At 42.9% G+C, this 13,912-nt stretch overlaps 1 long non-coding RNA gene across 1 annotated transcript; it reads right to left on the bottom strand.

The window, feature by feature from the left end:
• Positions 1 to 2,465: 2,465 nt before the first annotated feature.
• LOC148005420 (uncharacterized) lies at positions 2,466 to 8,347 on the bottom strand. The gene is made up of 3 exons (XR_015623287.1): positions 8,328 to 8,347; positions 7,998 to 8,068; positions 2,466 to 6,088 (listed from the first exon to the last, which is right to left on the bottom strand). It is a non-coding gene; the product is annotated as an uncharacterized LOC148005420 (long non-coding RNA).
• Between the last annotated feature and the right edge of the window lie 5,565 nt (positions 8,348 to 13,912).

Genomic DNA, 13,912 nt, shown 5'->3' with positions numbered 1-13,912 from the left:
TCTCCACTTTCAAGCTTAGCACAGGAGTGTTAGCAGTGAACATACATACCACCTCATCCAGCTTTTTACATGGGTGCGAGGGCCCAAACTCCGGCTGTCAGTCTTGGATAGTCAAGGAGTATTCTATCCCCAGAGCTTCTTAAAAAATTATTCTGACGTCTAAGAAGTCCCAGGAAGGATACATTTGTGGAAATAATTGGTGCATGCACTTAGACAGTCTTTCCCTCTGGTGTTCAAGATTTCAAAGCACTTTTCATATTAGAATGCACATCCTCTTAAGACAGAAGACCCTTCTACCCCAGTGATTGCACCCAAACCTTCTTTGAATGCGGGTGCTGGGGGCCTAGAAGAAATGGATCCCATTCATCAGATAGAACATGAAGCCCCTGCTCCAGTTCTAGTCACAGACTGAGATGCCAGGTTGTGTGAGTGCCCCATCCAGCTATTCCTGCTGCAGGAAGGGAGACGGCCTTTTCAACCAAGGCAAGAAGTTCACACAGCCCACGCTGTGCAAGTCAAGAACACCTGCAGCTAGGCCTCTTCCTTCTCTGTTCCTCTGTGTGGAAGAAGTGAGGGTGGGGGGAGGAGACGGCTCTAATTACACCTTTCTTAGGGGCCTTTGGTTCTGAGACTATTTCAAGGAGGAGGTTGACATCTCTCCTCTCAAACAAAGACACGCCTCAAAGGTTTCCTCTCTGTCTCCCCTCCAGCAGGGCCTTTGCTGCCTGGTGAGATTCTGTTATCATTAACTACCACTGTGAAACACAGCCTACAAATGTACTAGCTTAAAGATGCAATCACTTAAATATGGGAATAGATGCAATGGGTGCCAGGAAATAGTGTCAGGTATGTCCCTAGGACTGTTTAACTGTACATCGCTACTTCCTCCTGTCCTCAGTCCCCTCCTTCCCCCACACTGGACTTCTAATCACTCTTCCTTAGCTCATCCCTTATGGTTCTGGAGATCTGGTCAGCAACCCCCTAATATGTTAGTCGAGAAGGAAGAATAGTTCTTTGAAAGGTCTGAATATCACATCAGGGGACCAGGCTATGGACCATGAGATAGATTATATATATATATATATATATATATATATATATATATATATATATATATATATATATATATAATAGAGACATCCACTATAGTCAACCCAGTGGCTGCTCTTCTTCAATACTAATGTCTTCTCATAAGCTCAAATGCAGAAATGCCATGCTAACATGATTTAACTAAACACAGCACTAAACGCAGTCATCTCAATCTTGAGAGAACAAGAGAGCAAGAACCCCAAGTCTTGTCTCCTTCCTGCATCCTGCAAGCCCAAGCTTTTTTTGGATGTGTATTCCCCAACAACACATGATCAATCATAGTTCGTCATGTTGTCTTAGGGTAAATTACATTTAGCCATTGACCAATATACAAGACACTTGATTTTAAAACACTTATTTGAGAAAACAGAGAAGCAGACGTATTGGGCAAGAGTCCACGTGTCTGCTGTGTGTTGTTAGGTAGGCTGGGGAGTAGGACAAGGCTTTGATGCAACCAACTCAGATTTCTTGGACTTTCTTCTTGCTGCCCTCCATTGATGGAAGAAACGTAAGCATGGGTGGATTGCCCTCTGGGAACATAGTTCCTTAGGAGATCAACTCTCATTAGTGATACACTGTGGGTATCAGAAAATCACTCATCTGCAATTAATATTAGCAGGCTAATAATGACTTAAGAAAACATGAGTTTTTTTTTTAAGATATTATGTTATCTGGAGACCCAGTCATCTGCTTAAAATTGGTGACTCAAGGAAATCAAGTGTCTCTGAACTGAACTTGTGGCTCTGTTGCCTACAATTCTAGTCATCATGTCTGCCTCAAGGGAGTAGTGGGGAGAAAGTATCGGTTCCAGTGCCTCTCCATCTCTGCTGCTGTTTCTGTTGGGTTTTTTTTTTTTTTCATTCAGGGTCTTGTGCATCCCAGGTTGACCTTGAACTCATTCTTTGTCCTAGGCTGACTGTGAATTCCTGATAGTCCTGTCTCCAAGTACTAGGATTACAGGCATGTACCACGAGGTACACCAGCTCACATGTGTCCTTCATCATGTTCTCCCATAAATCTCCCAGAAGTCTGCAGCCAACTTTCTTTTAGATCTGAAGGAGTGGAATGGTGTTGCCTGCCCACCTCCAGCCGGAAGGAGCCTGGGAAAGCTAGTATCTTGTCTGTTGTTTCCCAAACAGAATTGAGACTTGGGGGAGCTGATCATAGGAATGCGTGGGGTGATATGTCTTTCCAGAGGGACATAGATTCTCAATGCTTCTTGTAAGAGATAAGAGAGGATGCCAAGTAACAGAAAATAGCAGTTTGTTATCGAAATCCAAAATAGACAATTTCTGGATCTAAATGAGCTTTTTATCCTAAGGGAGAAAGCTGTGTCTAGACTTAAAATAATAATAGATACTTCAAACAGGGTTTCAGAAAGAAAAGTCAATGGCTATTTTATTTTTCAGAATAACATCTTCTTGAGATAGCAGACAATGACAATTTGCGATTTCATCAGCAGTTACAGGAAGCATGCAAAGCACTTTCAAGCAAGCCGATAGGAGATTTACAGCTAAGATAGTATTTCTCAAGGGCATCAAAGAAACAGAGTAATCCCCCACCCACCTACCCCTGGCCAGGAGCCCATGACTCCTTCTGCCAACCTTGGGGAGCAGCGGTTGGCTCCCTTTCTAATTTACATAACCACTGAGACTAACCAGCCCAGTTAATACCTGTGGGTCCAGAGCTAAGAAGGCTTAGGGGAGATTTTTAGATGAGTCACAGGAGCCAAGTTTCATTATACCCAGGCTGGATTAGTCCCCCAAGCCATAAAAGCCTAATGGCTCACTCAGGGCCTCCAACCAGGGGCTCTTGGCGGTAGTGAGACAAGGGGAGCCTCTGCAAGTGAAATCTAACGGAGTGGGCCCAGGCAAGATGGGGATGGCAGTACAAAGGAGGCTACAAGTATCCTGGGGACGGGAAGAAGACGCTGCCATTCCAAGCATCTTTACCAGCCATCTAAGCTAACTTAGAAGCAACGTCTAACGCAGACTTCTCCGTTGCTCCCTATCCCCAGATAAGCTGACATCATAGTGGAAGTGATTAAAAGCACATCTTCTCTGCGGAACAGAGCAGACCTGCTGAGCAGCGATGACCCGCACTGCAAAAAGAGCACACGGCCGCGGGGCTGCCTGTTCGCCTGTTGGCACCACTAAAAAAAGAACGCAGGCAGCCCAAGCCCGAGCATTACTTAGGCAGTTTCTAGATCCCAGGGCTCTTTAAATTTATCACTCCACGGGGAGGGAATGGAAATCCTTTTTTAGGATTCAATTTTAATCTATTTTCTATTTTTAACCTTTGAAAGAAAAGATGACATCCTGAAAACTAAAAGAAGCTATTACCTTTGCTAAGGTAATTTCAACTCCAAGAGACTCTAATCTTTTTTTTAAAGTTTTTTTAAATTTCTTGTAAATTAGAGCAGATGATAACAAGAGGAGTTGGAAACCTGGGGGGGGAAAGATCCTGTGCCAAGAAACGGGGCCAGATACGTCAGTGGGGGGTTCCTTTAAAGCACACAGTACTGATGCTTTCCCCAATTGTCTTCCACTTCCAGCTACCCCATCCACCACATCTGAAGGTCCTTCAAGGAGTTCCCCCTCTTTAGTTTACTCTCTACAGTTTTGTTTGCAATTCCACACACCCCTGTATTTAACTCTCAGGACCACAGTGAACACTACACCATCTTTAGAACTATAGGCAAACTCAAACGCAATGATACACAAGTCTGACAAGCCCCGTTCTGGCTGTAGCCTTCCTTCCCAAGTTACCTCTGTTCTTCACAGCCAGTATCCACTGCCTGGCACAGCATCTGCTACGCATTTGGGTCATTTCTCCAGCAAATGTCACCCACACTTGCCAGTCAGTCCATCTCCCATGTAATACACATGTATGCCCCAACACCCCCCCCCCCCGCCGCCATTTTGTACATTCAAGCCAATGCCTTTGCCAGGGACAGCTTTTCTCATTCCAACCACTTGAGGGAAGAGGTGCATATTCCTAATCTGCTCATACATCACCCCCCTTTTCCCCTCCTAGCCTGTCTGATACTCAACTATCCACCCACACAAAAAAACATTCTGGGTTACCATCCGGTGTTCTGCATCCCTCTGGAGCAGCAGCTCCTGCAGTCTCACAGGCTGCAAAGAGATAATTGGGTTCCCAAGGAAACTTGCTTTATCAAAATTGAATTATAATGGAGGGAGAAATAAAAAAAAAAGGGCCGAGGTTAGAGTGTTCAGGGCTCACGGTAACAGCATCCGTTTTCCTGTGGGGGGTTTAATAATCTACAGCGCTAGGGAGCTACCAAAGGATTTCAACGCATGCTAAAATATCAATCTGCTTGATCTAGAAAAACAACCTCAGAAGCCACACACCTGCGAACCTTCCAGATTATCTATGGCCTTGGGCTTCTAACTTTGCCGGCATCATGATTCTTAACACACAGTAAACAGAAGTAAAGAGTGCACAAACAAGTGTATATATATTCCATATCACCATGGACCCTAACGCTGTATCCCAGAAATTATCTACCTGCCACCTGGGGACTAATTCCTAGTGACTTGCCTATTGTGACAATTACAAGTCGGTTTTGTTAATTCTGTGTTAGTCAACACAGTTCTTTTAGTGGAGAATAATTGCGACTTATCTATTTATAACATGTTTTCTTCCATTCAGATACAAAAGAGGAAGAAAATACAAAAGAGGGATCATGTTCTCGATCTCTAATGTTTGTTACCAACTAGTTCAGACTGAGATACGCCTAGGAGATTAGGAAAGCCAGGTCTGGGTGTCTGTGGGAGTATTTCTAAGAGAATTAGCCAATACATGAAGATCCACTTTGCATGTTTGGCTTTCAATGATATTACTGTATCATAGGATGGTACTGTATCATAGGATGGCGCTGTATTATAGGGTAATACTGTATCACAATGTGGTACTATATCACAGGATGGTACTATATCACAGGGTGGCACTGTACTATAGGGTGGTACTGTACCACAGGGTAACACTGTATCTAAGGGTGGCACTGAATCGTAGAGTGATACTGTATCACAAGGTGACACTGTATCACAGGGTGGCACTGTATTATAGGGTAGGCCTAGATGGAATAAAGAACAAAAAAGAGGCTATGGTCTTAGACAATAAATGGGAAAGAGGAGCACTGGGCATTCATCTCTCTGTATTTTTTACTGAAAACACATGTTACCAGACGCTGGATGCTTCCATTGTTATGATTTCCCCACTAAGATAGACTGTACCCCCTAAAATTGGAAGCCAAACTAAATTCCTTCATCTTACTTTTGTGAGATATTTTCTCATATCAATGAGGAAAGTGTCTCATACAACAATACCTACCACCGTCAGAAATCATATTGCGTTCTTGCTTGTTTGTTACCCGTCTCTTACTTCCCACCTACCCTTCTTGTGGAAGCTTCTGGACGAGAGTTGTTGCACTCGTCTTCTTCATTTCTTCTTCACTAGCACCAAGAATGTGGCCTTGCTCTAAGTCAACATGAATACCTCATGAACAAACGAATGCTTCTTGATGCAGTCAGCAAACGCTCTCTGCCAGTTTACAATCTGCTTCATGAGTTGGGTTTGGGCTGGGCTAGGAAGAATCCCAGCACCGGTAAATAGAAAAAGACTAGAACTGAAAAAAGGACCAGTGGTCCAAGAGTAGACCAACATGGGGAGCAAAAGGGGCCTGGGGATGGTAAGGTACCCTGAGATATCAGCCATCCTTGGAAATATGTGGGCACTTTACCCGGCAGCTTCCCAGTGTCTAAGTTACAGTGCTTGGATATACTTCTAAAATACATTCCCTGAGCACTACACTTCGATCTCGAATACAGCCAAAATCATCTCTGAACCGAAATTCAAAATGCACAGCTCGACAGACGTGGGGAATGACACGATGTGCTGCTCCAGTTAAGCATGTTCCCGAGATTTCATGGCATTCCACTCCAAGTATCCCACATTCACGGTTTGAGACCCAGCCCTGTGAAGAGCATCGACATAGGTAAGGGTCGGCGTTGACGCACATACCTCGTTCCCAGTCTTGCTCGCTTCTGGCACGCTGCAACAAATCCAATTTCCCTTAACCACTTGGAAAAGTGGCAAATTATGGGGAACAAATGTCCTTTCCAACAGAAGGAAGGGCACCTACCTAATGAATCAGCATTGGCCAGATGGCGAGCTGGAGAAGCCAAGTCGGAGCCTGCTTGTCCTGATGGGTAGTCAGCACCCCAGAATATCTTCCCCCCTCACTAATCCTACCGGGCTGGACCATGTGGCTTCCTACACAAATGTAGGTCATTTAAAATGCTACTCCTTATTGCCAAGACACTGGAAAACCTATTGTGACAAGGAAAAAAATGTTTCGAGGCTAATTCTTCTCAATTAAAACAGAAAGTCCGGATTTTGAACGGCTACAATCTGCCATTTTATACTCTAGGTCCTAATTATCCATCAGTGATGCCCAAGTCACCACCAAGTTTGTAGGATTGGATATTGGGAAGGATTGGCTCCTGTTTTTAAAGGCAGGAGTTGGGGGTTGGGGATTTAGCTCAGTGGTAGGGCGCTTGCCTAGGAAGCGCAAGGCCCTGGGTTCGGTCCCCAGCTCCGAAAAAAAGAACAAAAAAAAAAAATAAAATAAATAAAGGCAGGAGTTACACGATTCACATTCGTAGGTATTTAAAAGCCTTGTATTCACTTCTATAAAGACTCAGAATGTTATTATCTATGCCAAGACTGGTTGAGACATTTGTCCCTTAATTTGGCTAAGAAAGAAAAATATCTATTCTGCTGATTGAATTTACCATTTTTCAAAAGTACCTCTGTTTAATTCATGGAATTTAATCAAGATCACACTGAGATTTATTGCTTCTCGTTAATGTTTCCTTTGAAGAGGAGTGGAAAGAACCCAGGGTTGAGAGGGAAGAATGATTCTTTCCAAAGTTCTGTGAGACTTAATTTGGACTTCATTAGACCTCATTAGTTCCCTAGTACTGGATTTATGACACTATGACAGAGAGTGGGATGGTATTTATCTTGGTTTAATCTATGAAAAAGAGATTTTTCTCTGCAGGTGAATGATATGAAAAAAAGATTCTTAGGAGAAGAGTCTGTACATGTGATGTAATAAATATTCATTATTAGTCAATTTCTTTTACACACAAGTACTCTGCTAAGTTCACATTTTTAATACTTTCATGAGCATGACGGAGTCTCCCCCTTGATAGCATTGTTCTAGTTTGTGTACTCTTATTGTTGCTTATGTATTTGTTCTCTAACCATTCCAGAAAGAACCTAAGTCATCCTAAGGCAAAGGAATTGTTTTCATAGGTAAAGCTGAGTGGTTTTTCTGATTACCAAATCATGCAAAATGTTGAAGCAGATTTTGACTAAATTTAGAAGTTATTTTGAGGGGAGTCTGTCTAAAAATGTGCGATAAATGAGAAATTCATTCTGAAGAGTCCTGAAGAGTATTGCGAAAAGATAAGTGTGGCAACTTTACTAGAAATCCAAAAATAACAGCGACTTCAAAAATATAAACATTTATTTCTTACTAACCTAAGAGAAGCCCCCCCGCTATGCAGTTCAAAGCTGACTAGGTTCTCTTTCCAGTAAGCTCATCTTTTTCTTCCATATTTTGGATACTTCCTGGTTCGAGGCAACCACCACATGCAAGAATAGAACCCATGCTATCCTCTAGCCTATACGTAGAAGAAAGAGAGGGAGAGTCGTCCTTCCCCAGTGTGTGGGTCACTTAAGCAACTCTCAGAAATCCTGGACAAAAATTTCGACATGTCCTTGGCCCAAACTCATGAAGTCATGCTGTCCCTCAATAGTGTTTCTGTTAATAAGGGAAAAGAAGAAAATCGTTAAGAGATGGAACCAACTAGTACCTGTTAGGGATAGGCAGCCGCTCACCAGCACAGCTGAATCTGGAGTACAATTACCAGTGGGCAATTAGGAACTAAAGAAATAAAAGAATGTATACAGTTACTGTGGTTGAATAGCATTGACAATGAGCTTCATGATGGCTAGGGCAGGAAAGTAAGAATTATTGTTACAAAAGACTCGAATCCATCAGTTCCTCAGCTGGGGCACAGCTCAGCCCACAACGAAAGACTTTGATGTTTCTCACCCATGTCCTACATGATAGTTATGTGCTCTGAATTTTAAAACTTGCTTTCATCATTGGCTATTCTGTGCCCTTGTTCTGACATACTCACCCATGCATGTCCAATTTCCATCTCAGAATACAGAATCGCCAAGGGTATTGGAGACAAAAGAAGGCATAATTAAATGTTCTTGATAAAGCTTGTTTTTCAGGGGTGATGAAAGGTGGGTTTGTGGGAATCAGGAGAAGGGATGAGTCAGAAATGTCGCGGTGGTGTCATCCATGTTGCCTTTGTGTAAGAGGCTTGTCAATGCCATGCCTGGCTAAGTCCTGGGAGCCACAAGATGACATGCATCGGTGGCACAGTGACCATTAGGAAGATCAAGGCGCTTTCACTGGCTCCATTAGTCTCTTTCAGGTTGAGTTGGGAAAGACAAACCTTAAACAGATGTCATACTTTGGATTGATCATAAAATTCTCAAAGATAGGGTCAAAGCCCGCGTTTTCCTGTAGATGAAACCCCAAAGTATCCTCCTAAAACAAGGACTCAGAGGAAGCATGCTATAGTTTGACTGTGAAATGCCCCTATAAGCTCACAGGGTGGAGGCTCTACTTTGTCACATTGGAAACTTCAGAGGTGTGTCCAGTTGGAAGAAGTAGAAGATACACTGCTGCTGTATCTTTGAGGGAACCCTGTCACCAGCCTCTTCCATGCTTTCTGCTTCCTGTCTACCTTGAGGTGAATTCCACAATACTATTCCCATGTTCTAACTCACACTGGGGTCAAGGCATGGAGCCATCAACCATTGACTAAAAGCTCAGAAACCATGAGCTAAAACAACCCCCTCCTCCTTTGTTTAGTTTCTCAGATATTTTATCACAAAAAGTCTGACTAAGACAATGTGACACAACACACTGATGACATCAAGTTAACCTATTTCCAAACAGGTAGGACAGTTAAACTAGAGCTGGGAAGCCAGGGCAATATTTTGGCTGAGATTCTCCTCTTTGGATGTGGGTAATGTCTTCCCATTTCATGTTCTTTTTCTATATTCTTTTGGCTGCCTAGACCTGTGTCATATTATCCCTGTCTGTCTGTCTGTCTCTCTCTCTTTCCCCCTTCCCTTCATCTGTGTGTATGTATTATATGAATGTCTATGCATATGTATGTGTGTGTGTATGGGGGGGTGTGCTCACCCACACACATGTACAAATGGAAGCCTTCCTCCATTGCTCTCTCCATCTCATCTTTTGAGGCAGAATCTCTGGCCAAGCCTGAAGCCTGCCATCTCAACTATTCTGGCTGGCCACCAAAGTGCAAGGATCAGCCTCTCTCTGCCCCCTCTCCCTGCACTGTGGTTACAGATTCATGCATCCAATCCCCAGCTTTCGTGTGAATGATGAGTCCCGTGTGCTCATTGAACATTCTTTCATGCCTGTTGTGTCATGGTATTCTTTAAGAATGTTACCACAATCAATCATCATGGTGTGTGTTGCTTGTCTAAGAAGCTGCTGTCTCCTAGGTGACCTTTCACTCTGTGGTCCTTCTTCAAGTGCTTCTCTCCACTCTTAATTCTAAGAAGTCAATACAGGTTGCCATGGAGGCCCCACACAGACATTTCCAAGTGTAGGTCTTCAAACGACCGTTTGTACACTCCAAGAACACAGGTTAAGACTCTGGTACTTAACATTTACTGGGAGGCTGGTGCTTTCCTATAGTTTATAACTAAATCCATGTAATACATGTTGGGAAATTGTTACTCCTGTTTCACAGATAGGAAAATGGAGCCCTGCAAAGAGTATTCATTTCTTGGATTTGCCATAGCCCAGTAACTACAAACAGAATTGCCACATACCTATAAACACCCTGCTTTTAATAAAGAAGCCAGAATTGAGCAATGGAAGAGGGAAAGCATCCTCAACAAAAGGTGCTGGTCTGACTTGATATCGACATGTAGAAGAATGCAAATAGATCCTTATTTATCACCCTACTCAAGTCCAAGGGGATCAAAGACCTCAACATAAAACCAGGTAGGCTAAAGTATTGGAGTAGCTTTAAACACAGCTTCCTAAACAGAAAAATCAATAGCCCAATCTCTAAGATCAACAATCAATAAATGGGACCTCATGAAACTGAAAAGCTTCTGTGAGGCCAAAGATACTGTCAATGGGACAAAAAGGTGGCCTACAGAATGGGGAAAGATTTTCACCAACTCCACATCTGGTAGAGGGCTATGACCAAGAGGCTCTTAAAGACAAGTTCAATATCCTTAGTCATCAGAGAAATGCAAATCAAAATGAACCTGAGATTCCACTGTAAATCTGTCAGAATACCTAAGATGAAAAACGCTAGTGACAGTTCATGCTGGTGACCATGGAGAGCAAGGCGACACTCCTCCGTTGCTGGTGGGAGTAAAAACTTGTACAGCCACTGTGGAAATCAATAAGGCTATTTCTCAGAACATTGGGAATTGATCTACCTCAAGACCCAGCTATACCACTCCTGGGCAATTACCTAAAAGATGTTCCAACCTATCACAAAGACATTTGCTCAACTATGTTCATAGCAGCTTTATTGTTAATAGTGAGAAACTGGAAACAACCTAGATGTCCCTCAATTGAAGAACAGATAAAGAAAATGTACGTTCACACAATGGATTATCACCCAGCTGTTAAAAACAATGAAGCCATGACATTTGCATGCAAGCGAATGGAACTTGAAAAAAAAAAACACACACACTCCAAGTGAGGTAAGGAGACCTAGAAATACAAACATTGGCATGTAGTCACTTTTAAATGGACATTTACCGTAAAGGGCAATCATGCTATACTCCAGACCCAGAGAGGCTAAGAAACAAGGAGGGCTCACAGAGAGATGCATGGATCTCCCTGAACTAGAAGTAGAATAGATATTGCATGTAGACTGTAGATTAGGGATGGGAACAAGAGAGATCAGGTCTGGAGAGAATGGAGGGAGAGAATACTGAGAGAGACAGCTGGAATTGGTGGCAGGAAATTCAGGACAAAGTAGAAATCTAATGCATTGGAAACTCCTGGGAATCTGTTAGGATTACCCTAGGAAGACTCCTAGGAGCATGAACTGGCAATCCATAAATGGAAGGCAAGATTTCCAGTGAAGGGATTGGGATCCGAATCTAGCCACAAAACCTTCCATTTTATTTTATTTTATTTTATTTTATTTTATTTTATTTTATTTTATTTTATTTTATTTTATTTTATTTTATTTTATGTGTGCGGGCATCTTGTCTGGATGTATGTCTATGCACCATATACACGCAGTGACTGCAGAGGCCAGAAGAGGGCGTCAAGTTCCCTAGAGCTGGAGTTACAGATGGTTGTGTGGGCTGCTGGGCATTTTATCCAGGTCCTTTGAAAGAGCAACCAGTGCACTTAACTACTGGCTCCAGCCCGGGACAGCAGAATCAAATAGGTTTTTACTCAGCTTTCTTAGGAGACACTTTAACCACTAAGAACTTGTGTTAATTTTATCACAAATTCAAATCAGTAAAGCCCATAGATAATATCATTTGCTAGGTAATAATTATCCAAATGTAAGACCACGTTGATAACTGTTCTAAATTTACTTCAGGAATAGAATAGGTTTCAAGTGATAATATAGTTAGCACTGTGACCTCCCATGGAAAGGGTAAATGTTGTCAGGGGCTGAGGCACATCTACGACTTGCTGTAAGCCACAAGATATAGGGCAGAGGAATTTTGTCTTAATAGCTTTCTTCTTCTAGCTCCTGGTAGGGCTAGAGTTGGTCCCCCGAATCCTGCAGTCTCAGCAAGAAGGCTATTAATAAAGATGTGGCCAAATTTTAAAAGAGTTTTATCTATAGATAGATCAAGAATTAGACAGTGGGAAGGGAAAACAGAAATGCACCAATTCTAGAAGGTTCTTAAACAAGGAACCCAACTATCAGCTTCATGAGAGACCCCAGAAAGAAGGAGGGCAGGTTTGTAGCCCTGTTGTTATGGAGAGAGTCCCCGGACTCAAAGGGCCTCTGTGGAAAGGAACAGGGACACTTAGTGGGATCTGCCCAGATTCATCACTGTTGTCCCTCACAAATCTCACACACCATATTTCCAACAGGTTGGAACAGCAGGTGAAGACAAACTTGAATTAAGTTTAATGGTCTCTTGAATCGAGAGACCATTTCAATGATAGAGGAGGGCATCCTGCTTACTTGTGGACGGGTTACTCACAAGAACCTCTATTCAGTCCTCCTTTTGTGGGTCGAGGAGGAGGAGGACGACTTGGTACCTCAGGAGAATGTGGTTGACTTTCTGCTTTGATTGATGGACTTCAGTTATGTAAGCGTTGGTTCACTAAGGCACATAATTTCCCATGATGCCCCCGATTTTAATCATATGCATACTCAGTTATGCACAGGCAAAATAGGAGTTTCCTTTAACATTCATTCGAAGGACATGGTTTGCTTTACTGCACACACACTCAAAACCAGTCTCGGGTAGATTAGTCCATTATCTCCAGTTTTAGGATTTAGTAACTAACATTTCGAAGGTTCTGTGTTCTCCACATAAAATCAAATAGAAAAAAAACCAAATTCTTTAATCACAAGGCTGAATCAGTCAGAGGAAGGCTGAGGGCCCCTTTAACTGACCTATCTGAATCGAACTCCTTTTCCTCCATACAGGGTGATGACAGGGTGATCCCATGGTGGGCCGGTGGGTTCTTCTGACAAGCATGGAGTGTACTGGATGCTCCTGCAGCCCCCAGTGGACAGGCATTCTCCGTAAGAGTTGGGACTGACCATGAAGTGACCTAGGCAGCTGTGTTCATTAATGTGATCTTGCAGTGTAACTAAAAACTGTGCAAATGCATGCAGCCCGGGGCAGGAGGAGAATGATTCTCTGAAAACATATTAAGTGCACAGGAAGAACGTCATAGATGGTATCCAATGAGAACCTGGTAAAGAATTGTTGTCCAGCGTATGTGAGACAACTATGGGGGACTTCCCCCACGACTGCTCGACTCAGGTTCTCATTCCATGTTCAGGGTATTTAAATAAAAAGCAGAAAGATGAATGGCACTGTGGGTATGAATACAAAGGGCTGTATATCTTCGGATGAGCATGGAATGTTCTGGATGTTCCTGCAGCCCCCAGTGGATAGGCATACTCAGCACACAATCTCACAGTACATTCTTTGAAAGAATGAAAAGACCAAGGAGCTGGCCCAGTGTAGATAAAGCATTTGATGGGCAGGCATGGAGACTGAGTTTGGATTTCCAGCACTCGTGTAAAAATCCAAACATGGCGGTACACATCTATAACCCAGTGCTGGGGAGGTAGAGATTGGAGGAATCTGGTACCTTACTGGCCAACCAATGTACATAAGAAGTGGGTGCTAGGTTTAGTGAGAGACCATTTCAATGATAGAGGAAGGCAGTCATGGATTTTTACCTCTAGCCTACAGTCACACACACTCACACACACAGAAAGGTTTTAATCTCTGTGAAAAGATTGCTGATTTCGTGTCTGTGTGTGTGTGTGTGTGTGTGTGTGTGTGTGTGTGTGTGTGTGCATTATTTGAACTAAAATCCAAAAGGGGCTGCATGTAGAATATCCTAGAGCGTCACCATTTCCTTGGCTTTCTGTTAATGATGCAGATTTTTTAAGGCATACAGCAGGGAGCGTAATCTTCCTCCACA

The sequence above is a fragment of the Rattus norvegicus genome, chromosome 6 (assembly GCF_021556685.1).
Source record: "Rattus norvegicus strain SHRSP/BbbUtx chromosome 6, alternate assembly SHRSP_T2T, whole genome shotgun sequence".
NCBI classification, from domain to species: Eukaryota; Metazoa; Chordata; class Mammalia; order Rodentia; family Muridae; genus Rattus; species Rattus norvegicus.
This window is presented reverse-complemented; position numbering and strand designations above follow the sequence as displayed.